Below are 11,080 nucleotides of genomic sequence, written 5' to 3'. Positions count from 1 at the left end.
CCAGCGATAACAACAGTTGATAAAATATTGGTAGAGACAGAGATGGCAGAGGTAATGGATGGGATGATAATTGAAAGGTAAGCGATACTCAAAAGCCTTTGCTTGGAGTGGATAAGCCACCTGGTCTGTGTGGCTAGTCCCCCAGGAGGGGAGTGATGGGGTATAGATAGCTGAAGGTGTTATAGTAATCTTCTAAACTTCCCTAGATATCGGGGAGGTACCAAAGGATTGGGTAGTGGCAATTGTATTATTCAAGAAAGCGTGTAACAACAGCCTTAGCAATTACAAGATGATAAGTTTAAAGTCAATGGTAGTTAAGCTTCAGAAACATTAATCAGGGAGAAAGAAATCGCCAAGCACTGGAAAAGGTTTGAGTTACTTAAGGAGATTCATTACCTTTGACTTACCCATTTTTTTGATAAAATAACAAATTAGATTGATGAAGAGTGCTGTTTATGTGCACTTTATGAAACCATTTGTTAAATTGCCATCTAAAGGTTTGGTTAACAAAATTGAGACACATGGAATACAAGGGCCAGTATCAACCTGCATGAAAAAGAATTGATTTAAGGACAGAATGGGGTGGAACTTTGTGGAGGTACTGCAGTGAGATCCCAGCATCACACATTTTAGAGAAAGCTTCCCATGTGTTATACCACTCAAGCACATGGCAGGCCTTCTCCATGATCCCAGACACAGGGAAATGGGGATTCCTGGCTGCCAAGAGTTACTGGTCAATCAGAGGTCATAAACTATACTGTACTCAACAGCATCCTGGGGAGATAATGACTGGTCCTGGCATTACACATAAGATCCAGCTAGGTGGGCAATTTCAGGAAGTAGTTTTTGATCAGAGAGAAATTGACAGCAAGAATAAAGCTCTCTCATAGTCCTCAATTTCAGATGAGATGGAAAGGCTGTCCTTGCTGCCGTGGATGTTGTTGGGATGGAGGCAAGACAATGATAAGTGTGGTATTTATGGGTAGAAGAATATGTCTTTCCTTGACTGGATCTAAGGGCCTACTTTATTTTCAGTGGTAGAGAAACAACTGTTAGTCAGTCTGAACAGGAGGACCTTGTAGTTTGTTTTGCAAAGTTTCAACTAGGCACGGAGAAAGTGAGGACTGCAGATGCTGGAGAATTGGAATTCCTGAAGAAGGGCTTATGCCCGAAACGTCAATTCTCCTGCTCCTTGGATGCTGCCTGACCTGCTGCGCTTTTCCAACAACACATTTTTCAGCTTCAACTAAACACGATCTACATTACCTGGTTAGACACTGTTACTAAGACTATTGAGAGACATGCATGCCATATCTAAGCCCTTTGAGATTCAGAGCTGTTCTGCCAAGACTGTATGACATGATATGTCTCTGTTGAGATAATACATGTCCAACATTACCCCTTTAAGAACTCATTAATCTATACAATGTGATGACAATTTTAGACAACAGAACCTAAGTATTTGTAGACAATTTTTACTTCTAATGCCAAAATCTGTTGTTTTTAAAAAGAGGACTGCTGCAAAAGAAAATAAAGATTTAAATTCAGGAACTCTCTGGCAAAGTCATGTGTGAAGCCAATGTAATATCACACGTGTAAACCGCCAACAAAATTTAAATAGAGGGACTTAAATAGAAAGATAATGAGAGGATGATTACTCCCTACTCAACAATAAGTCACCATCCTGTGGATTATGTCCCAAAGTGCAGACTCATTTTGTGTTTTTTCTTTGAAGAATACACAAGGACAGGAATTAAAAACTACTTTCAACATTACTGGATTGGACTGCTGGGACTGAATGCTCTTGCGTGTACCAGTCGGCGTTAGTGTGCTCTGATGATCACAGTTGAAGATTTTTAAAGTTAAAAATCACACAACACCAGGTTACAGTCCAACAGGTTTAATTGGAAGCACTAGCTTTCAGAGCGTCGCTCCTTCATCAGGTGATAGTGGAGGGCTCAATCCTAACACAGAATTTATAGCAAAAATTTACAGTGTGATGTATTACTATAAATTCTGTGTTAGGATTGAGCCCTCCACTATCACCTGATGATGGAGCGTCGCTCCGAAAGCTAGTGTTTCCAATTAAACTTATTAGACTATAACCTGGTGTTGTGTGATTTTTAACTTTGTACACCCCAGTCCAACACCGGCATCTCCAAATCATGAAGAGTTTTTAGTTACCTTTGTGTTGCACCCTCTCTAACTCTGAGTGCTGCAAACCAGTTAGAAAGGAAACAAGACAACAAAAGACTCTCTCTCAACCTGAATGTTGGAAGTCAATCATGGTCGAAAGTCAAAGAAATGACTGGATTTCAACTAATCTATAAAATTAAAAATCACTGTTCACCAACTAATGTCAATGCCTCCCAGGCTGCAATGTTTCAACTGTCTGTTCTTCATAAGCTGTTCAAAGCATGGTGGCTCAGTGGTTAGCACTGCTGCCTCACAGCACCAGGGACCTGCGTTCAATTCCCACCTTGGGCAATGGCCTGTGTGGAGTTTGCATGTTCTCCCTGTGTCTGTGTGGGTTTCCTCTGGGTGCTCTGGTTTTCTCCTGCAGTCCAAAGATGTGCAGGTTAGGTGAATTGGCCATGCTAAATTGCCCATAGTGTTAGGGAGAATGGGTCTGGGTGGGTTACCCTTTGGAGGGTCGGTGTGGACTTGTTGGGCCGAAGGGCCTGTTTCCACACTGGAGGTAATCTAATCACAATAATCCATATATATTTTTAAAATTATTGCTTGGTTGGGTTCACCTCTTCTTTCTAATCTGTTTGTCTGTGTGTTGTATTAGTATTTCTTTTCACACGTGATAATTAATTAATTTGTTCAAGAAAATCTGGTTAAATGGACCCCTTTTAAAGACATGTGTCAATTTAGTTCTGGAAGGAAGGTATCCACAAGGAAGAGTCAGATTTTTAAGTTAACCTTGTTGCAGCAACTGAGTTTGGGGCTGAATAAAAAGGGGAGTCAGCCCATCCCTTCTTATCTGTGAGCTTAAACACTTTGGGTATCCCATCTGGAACCGTAACAAATGGGCATCTTTTGCTTGGATTTGACCCCATATATGAAACAAAAGAAATAGTTTGGATAAATTGCTATTTTGAAATCAGTTTTAAAGAAAACAAAAGCTGCAAAAGGCATTCTGAACATTCCAATGTTACAGTGTGGTCCCAGCAGAATTATAGCATGTTACCTTTGAGGATTTATGGTACCTGATTGGCGCACATACTTTATACCACAATTTTGGCAAGAAATCCACCTTTCATCCTGATCAAATGCCTTCCCAACTCCAGAAGCACCTCAGAGGGGAGATATTAAATTCTGGTCAAATGTGCTCAGGCACGTGAGCATGCCTAAAACACAAAGATGTATGCTTACAGGCATCCGAATTATTGCTGAGAATTTAATTTAATCTAAAAGCAATGTGAAGCAAAATAAATTGGAACCACATTTTGAATGTTGTTACATTGGTACTAAGTGTCTGAGCTATAATCAGCAATAACTCTGGATTGGTTTATAATTAATTATTAGGTAATTTACCATCTATATAAGTAGGCAACCGACGCATGGGAGAAGAACTGTAGTGACTGTAGTGATGGTTTCTGATAGATAATGCTGGAGTCAATGATCTGTATTGGCCTAGGTGATATTTTAAACATTAATATAGTTAGGAAAGCTTGCAGCTGGTTAATTCAAATGACAAATTAACCAGAGTAATACAGTTACATGTCAGTACTTCCTAATCAAAGCATTCCCCCCAGTTCTGTCAGAAAATTACTATTGATTTGTTATATTGGCAGAACTGTTGCTTTCTGTCTTTTTCAATGCAATAATGTCAATTATCAGGACAGTTATTCAAGACAGTTGCCTGACCTGCTGTGCTTTTCCAGCAACACACTCTCAACTCTGATCTCCACATCTGCAGACTTCACTGTCTCCTCGTTGATTTCCTGGTATCAGGCAGCTCTAGCTTTTCCCATTAAGATGTATGTCAAATTCACTGGGTAAATTCTATTGATTCGTGACTATGACTGTAATATTAGTATCTGCATGAATTCAGTCTAAAATACATTTAGGCAAGAATTCCCTTTGTAATAATATTTTAATGCATTTTCATTATAATGCAAGTTAAAAGGTAAAATGTAGCTGCATTTTGATATTTCCACTCAAATTAAGATTTATTGCCAATGTTTATATAAGGCAGTGTAACTGCAGGCCACGACAGCTTAATATTTCCTACAAAAACCTTTAGGTAATAGCTACTTTCTCTGTTTGTTAGGCCTCAAATTGATCCAGTATGCCAGAAGATGGAAACCTGAGATTTACTTAAACTGGGTCCTAGGTTCCATTGTTAGATTGAGCTACAGATGCCAATCTGTCATCTGGAAGATCTTGGTGGTTTTACAAAGAATTACGTTTATCTGTTGCCTCTGACATTAACCATCTGTGATAGAGGCAATGATAGCAGGAAGAAAACAGGACTGAGGGTGAATGTAAACCAGAAATGACTTTCAGTTTATTATAGAGCTGGGAGGAAGATAGCTGCTATCCCCTTTTATTAAATTCAGTCATGAGATACAGATGTTGCTGGCTGGACCAGCACTTATTACCATAAGACCATAAGACATAGGAGTAGACGTAAGGCCATTCAGCCCATCGAGTCCACTCCGCTATTTAATCATGGCTGATGGGCATTTCAACTCCACTTACCTGCACTCTCCCCATAGCCCTTAATTCCTTGCGATATCAAGAATTTATCAATCTTTGCCTAACCTGTCTCTTTATCCTTCAGAAAGTGGTGGGGAGTTGTTTTCCTGACTAACTGTAATCCATTTGTTATAGGTACACCAACAATACTACTGGGGAGGGAGTTTCCCAGTATACTGAAGGAATGATACTGAAGGAGGGGCAATATATTTCTAAGTCAGGATGGTGAGTAACTTGGAGGGTAAGTTGCAGTTAGTAGTGTTCTCATGTATCTACTCTTCTTGTCCTTCTCGATGGTACTGGTTATGGGTTTGGAAGGTTCTATCTAAGAAGCTTGGTGAATTCCTGCACTGTATCTTGTAGATGGTACACACTGCTTCTATTGTGCCTTGGTTATGGAGGGAGTGAATGTTTGTGGATGTGATGCCAACCAAGCAGGCTACCTTGTTCTAGATGGAGTCAAACTTCTTGAATGTTGTTGAAGATTTACACATCCAGGCAAATTGGGCAGTTTTCCATTACACTCTTGACTTGTGCCTTGTAGCTGGTGGAGAGGCTTTAGGGAGTCAGGAGGTGAGTTAGTACTGCAGCATTCCTAACCAGTGACCTGGTTTTGTAGCCACAGTACAGTTAGACCATAAATGACTAGTTTGTGATCAATGGTAACTCCCAGAATGCTGTCAGTGCGGGGTTTTCATGATGGTAACACCATTGAGAGTCAAGGAGCAATGGTCAGATTCTCTCTTGCTGGAGACAGCCATTGGTGACATGCACATGGCATGAATGATTCTTGCCACTTGTTAGCCCAAAACTTGTTGCATTTGAATATTGGCTGCTTCAGTATATGAGGAACCGTGAATAGTGCTGATCATTGTGCAATCATTGGTGAATATCTCCACTTCTGACATTATGATGGAGAGAAGGTCATTGATGAAACAACTGAAGATGTTTGGGTCTTGGATACTACCCTAAGGAATTCCTGTGGAGATGTCCTGGAGCTGAGATGACCAACCTCCAACAACCACAACCATTTTCTTATGTGTTAGACATGACTTCAACTAGCAAGAGTTTTCCTCCTGATTCCTATTAAGTCCAGTTTTGCTAGTGCTCCATGTTACTACACTCGGTCAAATGCAACTTTGATGTCAAGGGCAGTCACTTGTATGTGGAGTTCAGCTTTTTTTGCCCATGTTTCAGTCAAGGCTGTAGTGAGGTCAGGAGCTCAGTTGCCCTGGTGGAACTCAAACTGAGCACCAGTGAGCAGGTTATTGAAAAGGGAGTGCTGTTTGATAGCCTTGATCAGGATCCTTTCCATCATTTAATTGACGATCAAGACTGGACTGAGGCCTGGTAGCTGTGAGGCTGGGGACTTCTAGAACATACTGAACTGGTTCATCCACTTGGAACTCGTTGCTGACAATTATTGAAAATGTCTGAGGCTTATCTTTTGCACTGATGTGCTGGGCTCTCCCATCACTGATGACAGAGCCTTTTGTGGAGCCTCCTCCTCTAGTTACTCATTTAATTGTCCAATGCCATTCACAACTGGCTGTTGGATAACTGCAGAACTTAGATTTGATTCATTGGTTGTGGAATCATTGGCTCTGTCTATCACTTGCTGCTTATGTAGTTTGGCTTACAACTAACTCTGTGTAGTAGCTTCACCAGGGTGAGACCTCACTTTTAGGTAAACCCAGTGCTGTTTATAGCATTCTGTCTGCATTCTTTCTTGAACAAGGATTGCTCTCCTAGGTAATGGTAGAGTGGAGGACATGCCAGGTTGTAAGGTGACAGGTTGTGGCTGAATACAATTCTGCCGATCTCCTGCAGAGCCTCGTGGATGACTTTATCAATCTATTTCCCACTATAGGTCCTTTTTGGCAGCCTCATCACTTACCTTCACACCTATTTTGGTGTCCTTTGCAACGCTTGGCTAGAGCACATACTTTCCTCATCCAAATAATTAATAGATTGCAAATAATTGTGGACCTTGCCATGATCCCTACGGCACACCACTGATTACGAATTGCCATCTTGAAAATATTCCCCTTATCCCAACTCTCTGGTGGACAATAAGTTGCTGAATCATAATCTCTGATTACAGACGTGTAACATATGTCATAGTGCAGGCTAGCAAACAGGCAGAGCAAATTATTGCAGGCAACCCATAGTGGGTTCAATTTTCAGCCTGGTTCTGGGGTATTGAGCTACATTTTCTAGTTTCTTACTCAATATCAAATTTAGGCATTTTTTATGATAGGTGGTCAAGCTTCTTCACTGTATGTCTGGATAGTAAATTAAATGTTTAACCTGGTGTCAGCATGCTCTAGGACAAACATTTTAACCATGTTCAATGAATGCAAAGAAGAGCTGATCTGAATAACGTTGAACATGTTGAGTACTGCAATGGTCTTCTCTAATCCCACCTATTTTAAGTACTATTCCATATACTTTGATTCATATTGGGCTTTTAGTAACAGGAAGAGGATTGCAAAAGATGAATTTACATACAATCAGTTAAAAAAAAAGTCACCGACCAAGAAGTTGATTTCAGTTTAAATGAAGTGTGCAGAGGATAAAAGTAAACTCTTTACTTCATTTATGCATTAATCTGTGAAGCGAATTTACATTGTTTCTCTGTGTACGGCTGAAGGGTAAGGTTGTTGCAAGACTCTTAATACATTTACAGCATGTGCTTTTCTAGACTTTTATAGGTGAAAGCAGAATTCATTCCGTGCATTTTCAGTAACGATGAGGGGTCAAAACAGAAATGAAAACCAAGCGCACAAAATGGAGATGGAAACATTTATAGCTTGTATTTATTCATAGGAATAATTTCGCCCACAGAAAGATTCTTCTGATCAAATTGTTCTTACCAATTGTGCTGTCATGTGAGATTCAGCACAAATATTCTGGATGATTAGCATGGGAATTATGTGCTGTTTATTTTAAGGTTACGCTGCAATCAGTGTTGAACCAAAATTCTGTGGTGAGTTGTCATAGCTATTATAACGAAACAGCATGGGTCTACAGGAAAATAAATACAATTGAAATAGCGGGTTCACAGAATAACGCCCACAGCAAAGTTTGTTCACAGCAGTAATAACAGTAACTGTTAGGTAGGAAAATTATTCACCATCTCATATGCTCTGTACAGTACTAGCACGTGGGATTGAAAGCTCTTGTGGGAAGGAGTAGGGTAAACATTTAATATTAAAATTTCATTTTATTGTTTTGTACCAAGTCTTATTATTTAGTTATTAGCAAGGAAGTTGTTAATATTGTGCTACTTAATGATCTTCTGCGGCATGCAATTTTTTCTGAACATTTTACTGATTTTGTCAAGCTTCCAAGTGTCTGTGCAGTGCCCTTTGAAATTAGGTGTGGAGCAGCTACACATGGATCAAAACTCTCATTCCTCTGATTTGCCAGTGCATGAACTGAGAAGAATATTCCTGTAAAAAGCAAATTGTTGTGGAAGCTGGGAGTTTGAGATCGTACAGAAAATACTGGAAATGTTCAGAAGATCAAGCAGCATCTACAGTTAATAATGGTTCTGAATTTAATTCCGAGTAAATGGGTATGAGTTAAAATCTTATCTTGATGGTGAGTTGTTCTGTTCACATCAGGCATTCTTGTGTCATTGTTGAGTGAGAGCACGAGTCTGCCAGTAAGCACCAAATAAAACACAAGTTTATATCAAATCCATTTCAAATCAACCTTGCATAACCTCAAACTTCTTTGCTCCTGATGTTTAAAACTGGCGTGAGAGGAGAGTTGAGAGGAGTAAGGATTCAAACTCAGCTGTGAAATGAAAATGCATTACACTGCCACTCTGTTCTCCAGTGTATTTCTTTGCATGTTATGTGTTGCTGAAGTGTGAACAACTGACAACATCAGGATGTTTTTTCCATTTCTAATTGCCTAAGGAATGAATGCATTTCAGGCGTTGGTTATTAGATAGATTAGTTGAGGTGAAGCAAGAAGAACAGCCCTTGATATCGTATTTGACTGAGTATAGCACCAAAGAGCCCTAGTAAAGGTGGAATCAAAAAGAATCAGGGGACAAATTCTCCTCTGGTTGGAGTCATACCCAGCACACAGGAAGATGGTTGTGGTTATTAGAGGCCAGTCATCTCAGCTCCCATCACATCTCTGCAGGACTTCGTCAAGGTAGTGTCCTGGGCCCAACCATCTCCAGCTGCTTCATCAATTACTTTCTTTCCATCGTAAGGTCAGAAGTGGGGATTTTCACCAAAGATTGCACAGTGAATGGGTGAGATCAAGCTCCCACAGTACCAGGAGTTTTAGATTTAGCTTTCTGCAGTTGCCGGGGTTTTGATGTTGGACGTGGAAATTCGTATTTCTGTCTTTGTTACAGCCAAAAGCTGGGGTGCCCTTCCTGCTGCTAGAATGACATGTGTGACAATGTATTTTACTGAATTTGCCTTTGTCAAGGGTGTGTTTATGGAATGTTACTATATTAGAAGTTAAATGGTAGTAGTTTATAAGTATATATTATTTTGTTAAGCATTTTAATAGATTTACAGTTAAGCCAATTCTTTTGTTTTTATTTTGTGTGCATTTAATTGCAGTATAAAAATAAAATCAAGTAATTTGACCAATTGAATTGCATGTGGATTGCAATGTCCCACACTTACACATAAAATAAGAAAAAGTTCAGGTCTAGACTATCTTCTTAATATATTTTGAGGGTGTTTGGCCTAGTCCATAACGGACGGAGACTGCCATCCTTACCTGACCTGGTCTACATGTGACTCCAAACCCACAGCAATGTAGTTGGCTCTTAACTGCCCTTTCAGAATTAGGGTCAATAAATGCTACCCTAGCCAGCTACACCCTCATCCTGTGAATGAATGAAAAAAAAAAGCCAGAAATACTCTTGTCCCATGAGTAAATAGAAAAATAGGTAAAAAAGAATGGAATCAGATAAGTGCAGTCACACTCCTCTGGGGAAATGTTGCAGTAGGATGATGAGGCCAGCTATGTCTAAGGCTGTTGGCAGGTTGAACAGGACAAGGACAAAAAGGTTATCATTACCAAAGTCACTTAACATTTTATTTTTCACTTTGACAAGAGATGCTTTGATATTGTGGCAGGGTGTAAAACTGAGCTGAGGGATTCCTGCATGGAGTTGCAGGGAAGATAGGTTCCAATTTGGGAGACAACAGCAACTTCAGGATCTCAGAAAGGAAAGGAAGATTGGTGATAGGATGGTAGTTGCAAGGATTATGGAGTCAAGAGCTATATTTTTGTAAAGTGTGTGAGGACAGCAGATTTAAAGGAGGGAGGAGCAACACCTGAAGAAATAGAACTGTTACCAATATTGACTAATGTGACAAGTGGGAGGGGAACAGGACCATATCATGTTTTAAGTTGTCCAGCCAGATCTGGCAATGAACGGCGAAAGCAATTTTCCACCAAATCCCAACAAGTGGACATCACTGGCAAGGCCAGTATTTATTGCCCATCTCTGATGCCCAGCAGGCAGTTAAGAGTCAACCATGCTACTATGAGTCTGGAGTCACATGTCGGTCAGACATGACGGGGTCAGTAGATTTGGTTTCCTGAAGGACATTATTGAACCAGGTGCAGTTTTGTGACAATAATTCATTTGGCTGCCACTTGACTAGTTTTCATGGTATGATTCAAACCCATGGCCTCAGAACATGGGGTGGCATGGTGGCTCAGTGGTTAGCACTGCTGCCTCACAGCGCCATGGACCAATTCTGGCCTCAGCTGACTGTCTGTGTAGTGTTTGCACATTCATCCTGTGTCTGCATGGATTTTCTCTGGGTGCGCCAAACAAATGTGCAGGTTAGGTGAATTGGCCACACTAAATTGCCCATAGTGTTCAGGGATGTTAGGTGCATTAGTCGGTGTAAATGTAGGGTAGGGGAATGGGTCTGTGTGGATTACTCTTCGGAGGGTCGGTGTGGATGTATTGGGCTGAAGGGCCTGTTTCCACATTGCAGGGACACTCTCTATAAACGTGACTTTGGGCCTTTGGATTACTAGCCCAGTGATATTATCGCTGTGCCACAGCCTCTCCACTATAGAGCTAGTAAAAGGTACCACCACAATGATCTTGATGGGCAATTACTGAGGGAAATGTTCAGAAAGATGAATGGCATTTTGCTGTTACCATTTATAGCCACAGTAATTTTAAGCAAAGTTAGCACAGGACTTTTCCGCCACCACTCATAAACAAGGCAGTGCATCTGTTTTGAATATTCTTCCTGTATTGTGATGGGTACTCAGTATAGAAATGAAAATAGGTCTTGAACTATTTTAAGGTTGTTTTCATCTTAGCGTTTGAACAATGCATGTGTTACATATGATAGCATGC

The sequence above is a fragment of the Chiloscyllium punctatum genome, chromosome 6, assembly GCF_047496795.1.
Source record: "Chiloscyllium punctatum isolate Juve2018m chromosome 6, sChiPun1.3, whole genome shotgun sequence".
Classification (NCBI taxonomy): domain Eukaryota; kingdom Metazoa; phylum Chordata; class Chondrichthyes; order Orectolobiformes; family Hemiscylliidae; genus Chiloscyllium; species Chiloscyllium punctatum.
The sequence above is the reverse complement of the archived record's forward strand: the minus strand, read 5'-3'. Positions refer to the sequence as shown.